The sequence below is a fragment of the Lissotriton helveticus genome, chromosome 8 (genome assembly GCF_964261635.1).
Source record: "Lissotriton helveticus chromosome 8, aLisHel1.1, whole genome shotgun sequence".
Lineage (NCBI taxonomy): Eukaryota > Metazoa > Chordata > Amphibia > Caudata > Salamandridae > Lissotriton > Lissotriton helveticus.
The window spans coordinates 193,024,000-193,036,011 of NC_136069.1; the positions used below are offsets into that span (position 1 = coordinate 193,024,000).

Here is a 12,012-nt window from a genome sequence, read left to right on the forward strand (position 1 = left end):
AGATAAAGGTGGGGCAATAGTCCTACAAGACGTCCAAAACTACAAAGAGGAGATCTATACACAACTTCGAGATGGGGTGAGTTATACTGTAACCAACACCCCACGAGGGAGATCAGGAGACAGATTCAAGAGATTACAGGAAAGGGCCGAGGACTCTGGCTTCTTGAGTCAAAGGAATACGAGTATTTGAATGTAGCACAGCCAAGAACACCTACGATCTACACGTTACCCAAGATACATAAGGACATGACGAAACCGCCGGGACGGCCATTGTATCTGGCTGTGGCTCCTTGTTGGAACCCCTATGTAAATACATAGACACTTTTTTGAAACCATTAGCAGTAGGTACCCCAACCTATGTCAGGGACACCATGCAGATCATCAACCAAGTGGATGATATTGCCTTTGACCAAGACAAACAACTATTGGTTACACTTGACATAGTATCATTATACACGAGCATTCCCCAAGACCCGGCATTAGAAACAATGAGAAAGCATTGGACAGAAGAATTCAACCAACTCAGGTACCAACGGACTTCATCATTGAGCTCTTGGAGGTGGCAATGAAGAAAAATTTCTTTATCTTCCAGGATGAATTCTTCTTCCAGAGTAAGGGAGTAGCAATGGGGGCAGCCTTTGCTCCGGACCTAGCTATACTATATATGGCAGAATATGAACGGGATCACATCCTAACTACGAGAAATCCATATGAAACCAACATTTGGATGTGGCGACGGTATATCGATGATGTGCTGATGCTATGGACTGGAAATGAAGTCGAACTGAACACATTCTTCACATGGCTGAATACCCAGTCTCAAGACATCCAGTTTACCATGAGCATGAGTAAGACCTCCATTGACTTTTTAGACATCAGCATCAAAGTACAGAATGGCCATCTCCACACCACCCTTTTTCGGAAACCTACCGAAAAGAACAGCCTCCTACGATACACGAGCCATCACACGAGAAGCCTACGGGACAACCTACCGTTTGGCCAGTTTCTCCGGATAAGGAGAAATTGCTCACTCAAAGAAGACTACTTCCTGGAGTCGGACCTTCTGATCAGGAGATTGATGGAAAGAGGATACCCGAGACGACTAGTGACAAGAGCGAGAAAGAGGGCATGGTTCAGCCCGAGGGAAGATCTGCTTAAACCTAAAGAGCGTCACGCTGATCCAGACAGGATTATCTGTGTTACGACCTTCTGCACAAAGAGTAATTTGATTAAGAAGACAGTAAACAAACACTGGAATATGGTATCTGATGTGATCAACCATGAACAACTACCGATGCATGCATTCAAAAAAGCTAAAAATATCAGGGACAAAGTGGTGTCCTCCTACCTAGAAACCCCTGCTCCCCCCACTCTACAAAGCATTTGGAATCTTCCTCGAGTGGTCGGGCACTTCAAATGTACGAAGTGTAAAGCATGCCCACAGACATTAGAAACCAAGGTTTGGAACTATCGTAACCACACGGTTACTTTGAAATCAATGACTAACTGCAATACAAGTGACGTTATCTATGCTATTATATGTCCTTGTGACCTTGTATATATTGGACAGACGAAACAACATGTCAAAAAGCGGATTCTACAACATTGCAGCCGGATTAGGTGCCAAACACCAGGCTCCCCCTTGGTGGAACACTTCACGTCCAAAGCCCATACCCCTGAATCCTTTAAATGGTTGGTGATTGAGAAAATTGAGGTCGAACCAAGAGGTGGGGATCTGAACTCACTACTAAACGTTAGGGAGTGCAAATGGATGTACACTTTGGACACTGTGGACAATGGCCTGAATGAACTTGATGCGACGTACTCACAACTAGCTGGACTTGTACCCGACCAGTAAGGTGTCAGATCTAATTGTGTATGAGTTGAAAGACATGAACTATTTCTGTAACTGTTCAAAATTACCCAAAGGGACTATTATTTAGCTATGCTGGGTAAAGACTGAACTGATCAAGTTTTAATACATGAATAATCCATACCAACGGAACAATGTGTGAGAATTCCCTCAGTAAGGCTATTGAGGATTTGCATATGAATACTAGTACTAATATATGCTTAAATGTCGGGCTTGAAGACATGTAATGTTTTGCTAACAATACCATCATGGGTCTCTAATTACCTAACAGATGTTGTCTGTATTGTCACCCCGTCTAAATGTACAAATGCCATTGATTTTCAATGTACAAATGCCCAACGACGACCATAGTACGTCTGCCTCCCTCCCAGCGAGCACGCTGTCATAATGCTCTAGGATTCATAAATTATGCACACCGATGTATAAAGGCTTTCTGTGGCATATTCCTGATATATAGACGTGTGGAAAGTGATACGCTGTGAATACTAGTACTAATATATATATATGCTTAAATGTCGGGCTTGAAGACATGTAATGTTTTGCTAACAATACCATCATGGGTCTCTAATTACCTAACAGATGTTGTTTGTATTGTCACCCCGTCTAAATGTACAAATGCCATTGATTTTCAATGTACAAATGCCCAACGACGACCATAGTACGTCTGCCTCCCTCCCAGCGAGCACGCTGTCATAATGCTCTAGGATTCATAAATTATGCACACCGATGTATAAAGGCTTTCTGTGGCATATTCCTGATATATAGACGTGTGGAAAGTGATACGCTGTGCCACTCGCTTCCACATATAAATTAGTGTTTCTAGCCGCGCGCATGCGCTTCACAGAGTCCTCCAGGCGATCAGCAGTCAGCGGCGGCACCACGAGGTGCCGGGACACGCCCCGTAGACACGCCCGCTACCCAGCCGGGTCTATGTCTCGGATCACGAGTAGATGCAGGCTGTTACTCTGGACACATAAGCCAGCAACAACACAGGTACGTCTGCCCCGCTCTGTGCGGTAGATTAGCATTGTGGAACCACCGGGGCCCTGGGTTTGAGTCGTTTCTTATCTTCGGCGAGTAGCGCTCACTGTATTTCATTATACACGCCACCTCCCGCTTTAGGTAATGAGACATGGATAATCGTAATAATCACTCATCTGTCCACAACGGACACCGATATGGACCGGTGTCCTGTAACCTAAAATATTACTGTGCATGTATATTATCACCATTATTTAGATTTGGTATCTTTAAGGATGGCTATTATCAGTTAAGTCAGCCAGCTCTTTTCTCTCAATGACTGATGGTGGGGCTGGTATACCTATTTTAGACGACGTCGAAATCGGAGTAGGTCTGGAATACAGATTTTCTCTGTTTTTTCAGATGGTGTAAGACCTCTACACCCGTGATTGAATCGCCCGGTGGAAGTAGGACGCTTGCCACTCTCACCCACTGATACAATCGAATGGTTTTTCAAGTAAGTTTGGGACCTCCCTAGGCTATGAGTCGTATCCTTTGGTTTTTTAAGAAAACCCCCATCACACGAATAGAGATACATGGATACTTTCTTTCAACAGATTCTGACACCACGTCATCTGGGACGCCTATCATTAATCTTTGGTCTCTGAAGACTGAAGAATCTAGTAAGTCCTTTTCCCCACTGTTTCTTGGGCTAATCCACCCCTACCTGCCTGCAAATCCTTCCTAATACGAATTTATTTCCCCTATAGAATAACCCAACGGGCGCGAGTCTCAATTCAGAAGGGACATCACCCATACGCCTGTATATGTAGGTACACCGTACTTGTGGGACATTGAGTGTTGCCCTGTTTTCCTAAACTTTAAGTAATTCTATCTAGTGATACACATCTCTGTTTTCCTAGGTGCTCAATGTCACTGCTTTTAAATGTCCTGAAGAAGACCCCAAACTGAGGATTTACCCGCCCTTACCTTGGGGGTCGAAACGTCGACAACACCACCAACACATACACGCTTTATTGAAATATGCCATACTGGGCCCTCGTGTATAGTGTGTTTCTGGGGAACAACGTTGATCTGTCATGGACTAGAAATGCTCTCTGAATAAGCCATAATTGTTTACAGGACACAATTCCTTTTCTTTGTCCCTTATTCTTTTCCAATCACAGCCCACCCTACTAAGAAATCTCCCTTCTTTTCTGACAATCACCGAGCACTAATTTAATGAACTGTACGTAATTGCCATGTATTGTATGAATATGAAATATAATATGTGTGAAACTACAGGTAATCATTGCAGAAAGCTGAATTAAATTCAGTCTAAATGACACTTAACTTGTGTGTGTACCTTTATATTTGAATAATGGAATTTATAATTGTTTTGTAATCGACCACCCTCTTTTTTATAACTCTGTACTGACCCAGGTCGATGAGGTAAGGGTTCACCCCATTATTACCTACCACAGGATATCAGGGTTGGCATTAGACTTTTTTAGTATAGGAGTTACTTGAGCAGATCCCACTTATCTGGAAGTGAGGCCAATTCTAGAGAAAGATTGAAAATATCAGTAATGTCAGGTGTATTGTTTAAGAACATGTACAAAACAATACAATAAAAAAACAATTTCTAAAGCGCACAACTGCCTCTAAAGAGGGGTCCCGGCGCTAGCGGCCTAGGTCAGATGAGATAAAAGTTAGATTGCAGAGTTGAAGGGAAAGATTTTCAGTTTTTTTCTAAAACTTGCTTCAAAGGGAGTAAGCCTAAGGCTGGGAGGAAGGGCCAGCAGTAAAGAAGGTGAATGATCTTCCTCCTCTCCTTGCTTTGCGCACCCGAGGAATTTGAAGTAGCCTTTGGCTACTGGATCTCAGGGAACAGGACTGGGAGTAGGCTAAAACCCTAAGCTGCAAGGTCCTAAAGTCTAAGGTGAGCACCTTAAATTGGGCTCACTTCACCACAGGCAGCCAGTGACGGTGTCACAGATGGGGTGTTATAGATTTGAGAGATGGGAATTTTCGGGATCAATCTAGCCGCCGCATTTTGTACGATTTCCAGGTGACGCAGCAAGTAAGCAGACAAACCCAAATAAAGACTGTATGCATAGTCTAATTCACTAACACTTGTCCTTCGGGACAGGGTGAATCATTCTTCTTAAAGACTTAAGGGTGGCGAAGCAGATGGCTGTGACTCTTTTTACTCAAGGAGCAAAAGAAAGGTCGGAGTCAAAAATGACTAAAAAATTCCTAGCAGTTAGTGCAGTGAATTTGAGAAACAAACCGTCCAAGAAAGATGGAACAGTCCTGGGTGGGGTTGTTGTAAAGAAACTTCCGCATATCACGGTTTACTGCTCCAAAGCTACAAAAGACAACAATCAGTTGAACACTAACAAAGTTCACAAGACTGCCAGCTGATACTATAAAGCTTACTTTAAAAATATGGAAACATTCAATCTATTTTATTTGTCATTCAATCATGCGAAATAAAGGACTATCTTTATAATATTACTGTTAAAATGTATGTTGCTTTAAAACCCTTGATAGTTATAGTAAAAATATGCTATTGCACCCGCTGGTAATGTGAAAGTTAACTTTTGCATTATTATAATAGTGATTAATTCAAGTTTACTTTAGTTAGCATAACTAGGCCACACTAGGCGGAAAAACAAAAGTGTGCATGTTTATTTCGTGGAAACGAGGAGAGCACGATCAGGTTTTGTTTTGCTTTCAGAAAATCATTTAATTTCAGCTGAAAACCATGGTCTCAATTTGCATGTGAGAAGATAATGTTTCAGTATCTTCTCTGAGAAAGGATGCACACTATGGCCAGCCAAAGCAAGATTTTCAGTAGTTACCACCCAAATATACCAAGTGCCATTACCAGCCGAAATCCTGGGAAAACGTTCATCAATATTAAATGCCTCCCCTTGACTTATGAAGTAACATTCAAATCTTGAGAAGAAACAATGTCTCTTGTGAAAACTCTTGGAACTCCTTACATTTCCTAATTTCAAATCGTTTTTTTTTTAAGTTTTAGAAAAGTGATACAAAAAGCAAGAGACGGTGAACATAAGGAAAACAAAAGCCAAACAGAGAGTAACTAAAGTAGTTTGTAAGAGATATTGTCGACGGCCTTAGTAGTTCTGTAGTAATATGATATCAAAATGTATGTTAAGCATTCCTGATTAAATAAAGACAGTGCTATATTGAATAGCATGAATTTCAACACAGTAGTTTGCCTTTAGGATGGGAGTGTCTCAGTTCCCTCTGCTTAATGAATGGTCTGCTATACAACAATAACAAAAATAGTTATTTAATGTAAAATAACACAAATGGCTCACTGTATGATTGCATGGGTGACTTGAGAGAGACATCTGTGGTAACTATTCAAGGTGAGTTGTATTGGGTGGTGTATGTCCTTGAAGAGTTCGATTCTCGAGGGGCATCACGAGGTTTACAAATGAAGGAGGAAGAGTCCATGGCAGTCCACATTTTTCTGTGGCTTGAACGATGTGTGGAGAGTGGTAGGACAGTGTTACCAGCACCTCTCAGGAAAATTAGCCATTCCTGCCATTTTAAAGTTGACTTGTTTGAAGTCCTTTCAATTGCCCAAGATTATTTTGCATGCTAAGATGAGCATTAGGTCAAGTAAGTCTTATTCATTGTCATACCGTATTTGTGGGTCTAAGAATCCTAGCAAGATATATGACAATTCTCTCTTTGGTATGATGTGTAGAGTGTGTGTTATGTATTCATAAATCTTATCCCAGAATGGTTGTAAGATCAGACAATAAACTAACATATGTTGGAGGTTTCCTGTGTGGGATTCACAGTACCAGCATAAGGGCGATTGAATAAGGTTAAGTCGGTGTAGTTTAGCTGGAGTTCAGTAGGCTCTATTTATGATCATGTACTTCGTTTGAGACAGTATGGGAGAGACTTTGTTCCTAAAGGGAGTCATGTGTATACGTTTCCAGTTAAACTCAATAGATGTGGAGTTGGGTTCTACTTACCATCTCTTTTTGTTGACTCTATGTTTCTTACATGATTTGGATAGAAGTAGTTTATATATATATTGGACACTGCGTGGCTGGTTTTGAGGAGTTGAGACAGTTTGATGGGTAGGGAGGGGTCTACTAGACTTATAGGATGTTTAGACATTTGGACTTTAAGTTTCAAGAATTTGTATAAGTCCATGTTGGTTAGGTCCTTCTCAGTTTGTAGCACGGAGAATGGCTTAGGCAAGGAGTCCCTATATAAGTCTTGGATCAAGTTAATACCTTTCTGAGACCAATCTTGCAAAAAGACTAGGTTGTTGTCTATTCGTAATTTGGGGTTATACCAAATTGCGGTCATGTTGGCGTTGCTAAGTTTGATAGGAGAGTGTTTCTCGGAGCTTAAAAGCGCCTGTTTTGTGTTCTGGATAATATATTTGGAATGTAGTAGGAAGGACATGTGCATTGTCTTGATAGTGAGGAAGGGGATATTCTTTACTAGGTTTGTTTCAACTTCCAACAATATGGGTCGGTAATGTGGATTCTCAATAAACCATGCTGCTCCTTGTTTGCACAGGAAGGCAGTTTGGCAGTGTCTAAAGTTGGGGAGACGCATACCTCCTCCCTTTTTTGTCTGTTAGAGTTTTACCAGCGATATTCTAGATTTTTTCCCTTGCCACATAAAATTGGTGAAGGCTTTATCGGTCTTCCTCAGGAAGTCTTCGGATAGAGTCATCGGGAGCATCCTAATGAGGGAATTAACTAGAGGTGATATCATTATTTTAATTGTTTCTATCCTTCCCCACCATGATAAACATTTTGGTGACCATCCGTCCATTAGGTCTGATATTTTCTTAAAGGTGGATTTTTCATTCTTGTGTAGTGTAGTTATGAGGTCATTGGTGAATAGACCTAGATATTTAATTGGTCCCAGTCGCCATGCCAAACCTAGGTCTCCCAGGATTCCCTTACTGCCCAGCGGGTTTAGAAGTTTAACTTCTGTTTTATCTTTATTAAGCGTGTAGCCTGATATTTTAGAGAACTCCTGTATTGTTTTCATAAGGGCCGGAATGGCAGGAGGGGAAGGGAGTGCATGGTGGTGAATGAAAAAAGGCATGAAGACAAATTACGACTAAACAGTCTTCGAGTTCTGCAACCACAACATTCGTAGGCACCTGTGGTGGGCTTCTTAGAAACACTTTGGGCCCTGGTACTTATTCTGTTACAATTTAACTGCTGGCCCAAAGCCTAGCCTAACGAATAAGGCACTGTTAGTAACTTAACCAAGCATATCAGCACACAATAGTGGCAATACGTCAGAACAAACAGATTTAGAGTCTGGAATTGAAAAGGTAACCTTAGACTCTAGAGCCAGTTGGAAAACTTGACAAATGTTCATCCATCCTGCTCCATCACCCCAACCTGCCATTTTGGTGGGATTTATATATTGTCCTCAAAGGAGGTGCATAACATCATAGATTTCGAAGACTCCGCCAATGAGCCTGCCCAGCAGGCCTTTTGAAAAAGTGGCAGTGACACTGATTAAAACCCCAACAGTAATATTATACTGTTTCCATGAAATAAGGAAGAATCATCCCAATGGAAGGTGGTATCAATACCTGTCCTCCCCCACTTAACAACCCATACTTAAATTCAAAGGGTTTGAATAACTCTGCCCCACGTCCACATGGCCTGCTAATGCCTTAACCACTAGAATAGATAGAGCTGGTGCAACAGCTGCGTTTGTGGAGAACTGCCTTGTGGTGTAGCACTACATTGTCTCAAATAAGCAAGACTGACCAACAGTAGCTTTACCCACCTTTGCCTCCACTGCTTATGTTCATAAATGTGAGGATCCTCGAGGCTCAATATTATCCTCTTGCTTTTCAACATCTACCAGCTTTTGGCTAGTTTCTTGCATGTCCTGGGAGGTTGATTCTACTAGTATGCGTATTACATTTAGTTCATGTTCAGCCTTGCAATCCAGGGGAAGGTGACCGGGGCACAAGTCAATCCTCCTCCTTACAACTTAATTTAATGTAAAACGATGGATGCCTTAAAACTTCTCAATGCTTGACAAAATGAAATATTGTGTCAACATCTAATATCTCCCCATCCTCGGTTTTTTTAGATGGCTGAATACTGTGGGAATGCTTCAGGTGCCAGTCACTAGGACTATTTGTATGGTGACAGACCATTTTCTACAGCAACAATTAAGCCCTGGAATAAATTCTCTCTGCTAAACCTACTGAGCTACAGGAATTTACTCAAGACCTGGTAATATTGCCAAAAAAAAACAGACTCTATCGTCATGTTGTGTTGATGTTAATTGCCCCGTGGCAGTGCAATGAGAATATGCTAGAAGTACGCCTAACAAAAAATAAGTAAACATTAGGTGTTGTTCTGCTGATAGAGCCAATATAACTTGCAGAATGTTCAACACAGTAATGCCAATAACACAACATCGGAACTGGTGGGTAATTGTTGTTTCGCTTCTTTGAGAGGGTAGCAGCCTCGAATTGGAAGTTTATCAGCGGGAAACCATGTCATATCTTTGAAGTAGGTCCTTAGTTATCGTAAATCAATGAAAATGAAAGTTTCTTGAAACTGTGAGACAACTGCGTGTGAAATAATGTTTTGCAACATAAAACCTTGCACAAGCCATTGTTCTAAACAGGGTAACATTTTCAACTGGATGCTTGTTTAAAGGGTATGGCATAACAAAGTATATGGTAAGGCAATGCACTAGCAAATCATTTCACTAGCTAAACCCTGAGTAGAAAATTGATTTTTACGGCTAAATCACTGAATACTGTACAGACCTGCTTTGGGTATGAAATTCCAATTAGAATCTCACTGCATGATATAAGGGTTTTTAATCGATTCTTCATTTGTACATAGGGTATATAACAGCACAGATTAATTGAGTATAATACTTGATTTTATATAGTACTTCACAGCACACTGCGGTCACTTGCAAAGCTGTAAATAACAGGTGTTACTATAACCAGATTTATTTGTACTCCGTTTCAGACACTCCAATACGAAAGACGGAGTTGGCCTTGCCGCAATTCAAACTCATGACCCGCAGATCACTGCATGTTTCAGTATACATTCTTTAAATATTCGGAGATCTGTGTAAATAGTTTCAGGTTGTGAGAGCACGCAGAGGTACAATGTGTTCGTGGATATTGTCTGCAATCTCCGTTATAGTCTTGGCTTCCATTAATGACAGCATTCATTTGTAAGTGATCTAGAAACACTGGGTCTGTGACTATACGGAGTGTAGTGGTCACCCGAAACCAGTACTGCTATAAGGAGGTGGCATGTGCAAAAAATATATAGTCATTACATGTGGCCAATCGCTGCAGATGCTTCACAGGAGAACTGATTTCACAACATGCCAAATCATTCGGAACAAACGTAAGGCACACAGTAAAACATTCAGCAGACTAAATATATTTGAAAACTCTCCCCAAGTTCCCTACAGAGCGCCTTACCTACTGTATTCCGAAGATATCCTCCAACATCCGATTGCCTCTGCGGCGCTCCTGTCACCGACTTACTCTCACCAACACAGATATGCGAAGGCAATGGGAGGTATTTGGAAAGCTGGTGTTTACCCTGATTGACAAGCCAGGGGGCGGTCTAGGAATATGTTTGAGGCGGTCCTTGTAGCGAATCAAGCAGTCGGGGAAAAAACAATACCCGCCCATAACAAAATGTCCCGCCCACCCCGACCCCAAAGAGCCCGCCCTTCTCCTGAATCAGAGACCGCCCGACTGCTCCGGAAGAGTAAAGATCCTTCCCACGGCTGCACCGGAAAGCCTCGCACAGGTGTTGATGCAATCGATGGACCAGCCGCTCGAGATCCGGCACTGTTGTATGGCAGCTACGCGGGCCGGTGCCCAAAGATGATGCATCTTGGCCTCTGGGGCTATAAGATGGGAGAGTGTCTGGGAGCGGCACGCCGAGAGGGCGGAAAAGTCAGGGTCTGTCAGCGAGCTGTAAGCGCTAGGAGCCTATTACTTGCCATAACTCAGGTGGGAGACTCCCGATTATTAAAGCAAAACAATCGCTTTTGGTTGTCTCCCGCCTGAAATTGCTTATATTTCAATAAAAATCAGTCGGAGAAAAACGTTCTCACGATATATATATATATTTTTTACATCTTCCACTTTTCTGTTCTTAAATGTTGGCATGTATGCAGGCGGTGGCAGTAATACCAGGGCAGCATATCCGTTTTAGAGTAAGGACCATTAGCAGAGACCACTGTGCTGGTTACCACGGCACGGTGCCACTTTGAAGGCAGGGTCAATTGAATTATGGAGCAAGAGCAGGCAAATAATGAGAAATTTCCTAGTTATCACAAAGGAAAGTTTCAATTCTATTAAGGAGGCGAGGATTTTGCTAGTCCTTTCTCCATTTTATTGGACAGCAAGTTAGAAGTAGGAAAAAAACAATAAGCCATGGACTACCCAAACCAACATGGCCGCGGTAGTCCTGGTAACATATCAACCAATCAGAGTCCAACAGTTAGCATATAGGGAATCCCATCTGTTAGTCCTTCCTCTTTCTTGGGTGCTGCCGCAGGAAAGAAGTCATCCATCCACTAGTCCGTTTTTTGATCGGAGCCTAGGGAAAAGAAACAATAATAATAATATCTTGCCCAGAACAATGTAGAACAAGTCAAGAACATTGCAATGGAGCAGTAGAATCGAATTGCAAAGAGGAAATAAACATCATTGCACAGATTATCAATGAGAACATTAAAACAAAGGAAAAGAGGTACTTCCCTTAGACGAAGTAAAACCATCATAGTCCATGTTCGGGAGGGAAGGCTCGATAAAGCCTGGGTGGGAAAATCCTCGCCTCCGCCTCCTTAATAGAATTGAAACTTTCCTTTGTGATAACTAGGAAATTTCTCATTCTATGTCAGGAAGCGGAGGCGAGGATTTTGCTTGTTCAAAGCTTACTCACCACCAACGATGCAGCCTCATGGATTGGCTTAAAGTAGAACTTTTTAAAAGTGGAATCCGAAGACCAATCCGCTGCATTCATGATATCCTCCAATCGTCCACCAACTTGTACAGCCTTAGAAGCCATTGCACCTCTAGTGGAATGAGCTCCAAAGTCAGTGATGTTAATTCCAGCTTCTGACATAATCCACCT

General features: G+C 42.0%; 1 protein-coding gene across 4 annotated transcripts in view; it reads right to left on the minus strand.

The window, feature by feature from the left end:
* The window catches only part of DOP1B (DOP1 leucine zipper like protein B), a 735,954-nt gene extending 725,477 nt beyond the window's left edge, over nt 1-10,477 (minus strand). For 2 of the 4 annotated variants that reach the window (XM_078656883.1, XM_078656881.1), the window contains exon 1: nt 10,345-10,477. The gene's annotated coding sequence lies outside the window, so the exon portion shown is untranslated. Of the gene's footprint in view, nt 1-10,340 lie in introns of all 4 variants that reach the window. The other 2 variants (XM_078656882.1, XM_078656880.1) reach the window with 1 other exon arrangement.
* Nucleotides 10,478-12,012: the final 1,535 nt, after the last annotated feature.